A 6450-nucleotide genomic window follows, 5' to 3' on the forward strand; every position below is an offset into this window, starting at 1 on the left:
CTCAAGAACACTGAGGGAATTTTTAATATCTTGTTACAAATGTCCTGTTTGAGTCAAGTATGAATGAATTGGGTTTTGGTGCTCAAAGGTCGAGGTGACTGAGATGTTACAGAACACATTGGTTGCCTTGTGAACACGATATATCTCAAGAACACCTTGAGGGCTTTGCTTTGAATGTGGTACAAATTTTCTTTTGGACTCAAAGCTGAACTGATTCAATTTTAATGGTTGAAGGTCAAAAGTTATGTAGACTGAAACTGCACTGGTTGGAGGAGGCATACTGGCACATTTCTGTATTGCCCAGAGTTGCATGAGAAAATCGATATCACACTCATATATGTATAGTAGAAATTAAGCTAGTGGCAGGAGATGGTTTAACTTAGCTTAGCTTAGCATTAGTAAATGAAAACAGAGGAAAACAGCCAGCCTATCCCAAGCAAACTAAATCCCCTTAACACCTCTTGTTATATCTAAAAGTGTATATATAGTGAGTTAGATTAACATAATGTGTTTTTCCTGGGTTGATAGCATCGGCAGACAGCCACACCAGGAAGTAGTCCCATCCCCCAAAAAAGATGTTTCCTTGTAACAATGAATTGTTGTTTTTACTCTTTAGTGAGTATTATAAAACTATATATACTCTCTCTATCTGCCACCCCCACCAAACCCCCGCCAGTGTATTATCTGAGCGCCATGTCTAATGCGGTCCAGAGGGAGGCCGGGGCAGAGGTATGGCCGTCTAACCCAGAGACACGGCTCACATGGGGCAAACAGCAGATCTCAACCACCACCTCCACCCTCCCCCTCCTCCTCCCCATTCACTTCTCATTTCTCAGACAAACTTCTCCCTCCTGCCGTATCTTTCACTTCATCTGTTGTCTGTCTGTGCCTAATCCTTTTTTATCTCGCTCTCCTTTCTCCTCTCCCTCGCGTGTTTTAATGTGCAGGTTTTATTTGTTACCAGGGCCAAAGGTACCACAGAGAGCAACGCGCTCATGTCCTCAGTATTTTTTTATGTTTCCTTTTTTTCTTCTTCTTGGTGACTTTCGAAGTTTGGAAAATACACTGTTTCATTTTTTCAGTCAAAAGTTCGATAATAAGATAGCTCCCTCATATCTGTTCGTATCTAGATATAACGCTACAGCCAGAAAACAGTTAACTTAGCTCAGCACAGACTGGAAACATGGACTAACAGCTATAGCTGACTTTGACCTTTAGAGCTCACTCATCATGTTCTCCTTTCTTTAACCTGCACAAAAACAAAAGTATGAAAATGAGTGGGTTTCACTCGAGCGTTATGATCCACACTGTTTCTTTGCCAGGTGCAGTTACTTCCTGGAGTCTCACCCTTTTCTCACTGAGACTTAACTACACACACTTACACATTGGGGAACTAACCATTTAAACAGAGGAGGTGGTTGTTTTCTAAGCTGATTCAAAGATTGGTTGACTCTTTGTTTAAAATCCACTTCCTTCAGACCAGTAAAGTAAAAAATTATTAATAATTTAATTTTTTATTTATTTCCTAGCAACAGTGCTCATGAATTAATAGACAACACTATAAATGTATAAATACCCATGATTAAACACTATAGCTGATAAAAGCAACCAAATAATCCACCATTGAAATACATTATAAAATCCAAACAATACTATGCAACAATAATAATAGACATTCACCATTTAGCCTTTAGAATTTAATGTTATGTTTATTATTTGGACAAAAACAAATAATGATAATAATAATGAACCACCTTTGTGGTTATGGTTCAATTAAAAAAATATTTTAAAAAGTGATTTAAAAAAAAAATTCTAAATAAAAAAACAAAACAAAAAATACAGCATTAAATTGATTGAAAGTTAGTAATGCATTTATCTATATGTGTGACTCCTCATCCATCAAATGTTTCAGTGCTGCCCCTTACCCCCATTCCACCCTACGAGTCCCCCCCCTCCTGTCTGCCTCTGACTCCCTCAGGCCCACTCTGTGCTCGGGCCTCGGGTCAATATGTCGTGTAGGCCTGCTCGCTTTTTGGCAGAGGGGAAGGGGACGAGAGAGACTGGGAGGGGAAGAGGAGGAGGAGGAGTTATTTTGCTCTCTTCGTGCCTCCTCCCTGAGCTGCGTGCCTGTCTGCTCTTCTCGTGTGCATGCAAGATCGCGCAGGTTGCCCTCAGTTTGCCCCCATCTCTCTCTCTCTCTCTCTCTCCCTCTCTCTCTCTCTCTCTCTCTCTCTCTCTCTCTCGCTCTCTCCCTCCCTCCTTCCCTATCTCCCAGCCTCTCTCACCCCTCCCTCCCTCTCTGTCCTAGCCTCACCCTCTTAATCTCTCATACAGCCTATCATTGTCTCTTTCCACTTTTTTCCCCCTCCTCCTTTCCTATCCCATCTCCTTCTCCAACCTGCCCCCTCTCATCAGCTCTTATAACAGCCTAAAATCCTTGTGCCCTCTCATCTTAACGCTTCCCCCCTCTTCTCTCTCTCTCTCTCTCTCTCTCTCTCTCTCTCTCTCTCTCTCTCTCTCTCTCTCTATTTTTCTCTCTCTAGGCCCCTGTCTCTCTGTGAGTCATGCAGCGGGCACTGGTCGGGTTTATTTGCCTGACTGCCCTCCAGGAATTGCTGCTGGCTCTCAGAAAGCACATCTTTGTAGACCTGCTGCTGGCCGAGGTTACGACAGGAGAGGCAGAAAGAGAAAAAGAGGGAGAGAAGAAGATGCGAGAGATGAGGGGGGGGGGGATAAGAAAAACAAAGAGGAAAAATGAGGTTGAAGAGAGAAGGACTGTGAGTGTGTGGTTGAGAGAGAGAAAGATAAAGTATTTCCTTCATAAGAGCAATGTCAGATCTTTATTATTATTCAGAAGGGTCACGATCACAGTTTGATGTGTGACGCAGCTCCACTACAAACATATGTGTGTTTTAAAATCTTTAAAACTGCAGCTTCCACATCTGAAGCACGACTGAATAGAGACCAGGCTTCTCTCCAACAACGTCAAAATAATTCTGGATGGATTCATAATTCATGTGGGTCTCATTGTACATTAGATTCAAATGCACACACACACACACACGCAATTTTCAATTTGAGTCAAGCTTATTAAACTCTCCTATCTAAATTATTCAGAGTGTAGAAAAGGGTGTTTTCATTGAAAAGAAACATGACAGTTAAACACTCTGATTTGTAACAAACACACACACAGTTCTGTAATGGCTGTACTAGACTTGTGGTGATGTCTTAGCTCCTCTAACAGATGATGCTGTTTGAAAAGCAGCAGAACATCACCTCAGTTCATCTGCAGCACAACCGGGAACCGAGCGCGCACACACACATTCTCTTCACATGAGAAACACTTACAGAGAAAGTCAAACAGATGTAACCTCTGCGTCCAACTATTCACACACATGATTTTCACTTCTAAAATACAGGAAATGAATCAATCAGCGCTCACAAAAAGGAAGAACGCCCGCTTTAAAATAGCACTATGAGTCTGTGAGACAGAAAATGGTGCAGACATTTGCGCTGCAAAGTTTTTTCTTCATTTTCCCCAATATATTCTTTTACAGGCTACTTATTTAAAGATTATATTATAATATAATCTTTCCTGTCGTTTTCAGCTTTATTTTTCGATGTAAAATGTCACTGTGAGTCTTATTTGCAGAGAAATAGGAAGAATTTAGAAATTAATTGAAAAAAGCAGAGGAGGACTCGCACACAGAAGGAAATAAAAAGATTCAGACGGTAGTGTGAATTGCAATTGTCCATACTTCACATGTTGTATGCCTACCAGAAATTCATTCAACACATTTTGTGTATTACTACAGAATACATGGTATTTAGATTTGATCATATTTCTTTTGTGGTGATTATATTCTAAAATCAGAGATTCAGTTGCTTCTAAGAGCCGCTCCTTCGTTTCTCTGTTCTCTGCAGCCCAAACTCTGCACAGGTTTCAAACTGTAGCCCCGTACTTCCGGCTTAAGCTTTTTCATATTGCTCTAATATCTCTAACACTCACACGCATACCAGCATGCATGCAGACACATGCACTCTGGAGCTTGCATGCATGTGTTTATTTTTTACACCCACTCACTCACACACACGCATGTATCTGCAAATATCTAAGCTTTGGTCTGTATTAAAACCAAATATCTCGTTCCACCTCTCACACACATGTGCGAATAAGCAGGCCGACATGCATGCACAAGTGTACTCACGCAGACTCACACACACACACACTCTTCCTGCATTAAGCCTGGTTCCATATTGCTCCAGCAATGCCCAGCTGCAACCAATGAACATTCCAGTTACTGGTTTTTTTCCTCCCTTGCTCTCTATCATTTCAAATTTCAGCTCTAAGCCTTTAAGAAAGTCGGCCGCCAAATATGGTCAGGCTTGTGTCATGAACTTTGCGCGACCTTCTAAAACGTCACAGAGATCGTGACCTTTAAGACCCCTGCCTCAGGCTGGGCTTAAGGCTTCGTTTTGCATGACCACAGAGATAAGACAGGCGTGTGTGTGCATGCTGTAGCGGGTAGATCCTAGAAAAAGTTTTATGACCTGTGTCTCACCAAATGTTTCTGACCCTTTAGTGGCTCATTTTACTGCTTCTTCATCCTTGGATCATGGCTTTGTAATTATCTCCAGCATTCTTTTTCTTACTGTTATTTTATCACTTCCTCTTTTAAAGATTTAGGAAACGGAACATCTCCGTTGTAATTTCCTCCAGCCAGCACGTTTTATATCTTAACAGGTGGTAGTGCCGCCTGACAGCTAACAAGCCAGACAGACACAAAATGTTCACCTGTCGTCTCTCTGGTGGTTAAGTTCACTACAATGGAGTTTATTCTTGTCAATTACTCAAGACTTTGAAAAATCTTGTTTACTATCATGTATCAAATAGCAGGCAACCCCAGTGTCTGTGCCAAGACGCGACATGCGAGATAGAGACTATTATGATAGCATAACTTCTCTGAGCCGCCTGAGTTTAATTGATATTTCCTGCTGGTGCAATCTCATCATAACGAAGCATGAAAGTGCCGAACACGTGCAGGTGTTAAGAAAAAATAAAGAATAACCCATATACCCACTATTCTTCTGAACCGGTACAAATAAGGTTCTCAGTCTCTGTTTGTGCGTCCAGCATCTCTGTGGCTCGGCGCCACCAGTCCTTAATGCCATCTCCTGTTTATCTGATTATGGTTCAGGGGACTTGAGACTGGCAGGGAGGGGGACAGGAGACGGACGTGAGGAAGAGGAGGAGGCAGGGAGGGATAGAGAGACAAAAGTTGTTTTCAGACATGAACTCTGGAAAATATCTTTGAAAATTGGTTGTGGGCATTTTCCGTATGAAAATTTTCCGTATGAAGAACGCAGCAGGAGGTTGTCTGGGTCAGACACGTTCACAGCAACAGAAGAATGTGTGGAATATTCAGGCGAGGGGTGGCGCCTGGAGCATGCAGGAGAACGCACATGTTTACAGCACGACAAGACCACAGTCAGCCCTCATCCCCAAAAGCTCTCTTTTTCATTTCTGCGTCTGTTGCGTGTTTCAATCGTCATCAACACCAGAGTGCAGCTCGGGGTGCACTTTTCTGTCCAAGCCCGACCCAAATCCAACAGACATCCCTGTTTTTGTGTCCATCTCCACCCCCCCAAACTTTGTTTTATCTGAACCCAGCCAACACTGTGGATTTTCCAGTTGTAAACTTCCTGAAATATTATTGGTTTCCAGGTTTAAAGGCCTGGTTACGTCCCCCAGTGACAGTAAAAGTCAGGGTTTCGTAGACTCTGCAGTACAGTGTCCACACATTGTGAGGATTACGAGGGGGAAAAAACATAATAACCAGAGAATCTAATCACCAATCCCTGGCTCCAAATTTTATTTCAAATCCCTGTGCTCTTGAAATGTGAATGATTTTTTTGTCATTTTGCTTGTTCATAAATCTATTAGCCGTCTGGAAGGTGAACAAAACCTTCATTGGTTCGATAGACATGTACTGTTGGTGTGGTTCAGGCTCTGGGATGGCCAGTGAGCACACAACACACTATTGTACTCGGCCATGTTGTTCCATTACAGGACTGAACAGTTGCGTCACATGAAATTGACATGTTGCTACATTTCTAGTGCTTTGTTTTGTTCCATTAATAAGAAGCAAGTTCAAGGAAGTAATTACCACAGACATGCGTTGGAGGGGAAAGTCTCCATGATGAATGTGTGTCAAGGAGGAATGTTTATGGAACATGACGCAAGAAACAACCAATCAAATGTCGGTGCAGATCCGGACCTGGGGGCGGATCCAGGATTTTCTTTTCAGCTTCTTTAACATTTTCATTGATTCCTCAGAGAGTAACTCATGGATCTTGATATTTATTAGTGTGTGCAAATTGGTGCGGATCCAAATAAAATCCAGATTTAGTGAATTTAAATGTGGTTTCATGAATGGACTGTTGGACATT

The sequence above is a fragment of the Hippoglossus hippoglossus genome, chromosome 13 (genome assembly GCF_009819705.1).
Source record: "Hippoglossus hippoglossus isolate fHipHip1 chromosome 13, fHipHip1.pri, whole genome shotgun sequence".
NCBI lineage: Eukaryota > Metazoa > Chordata > Actinopteri > Pleuronectiformes > Pleuronectidae > Hippoglossus > Hippoglossus hippoglossus.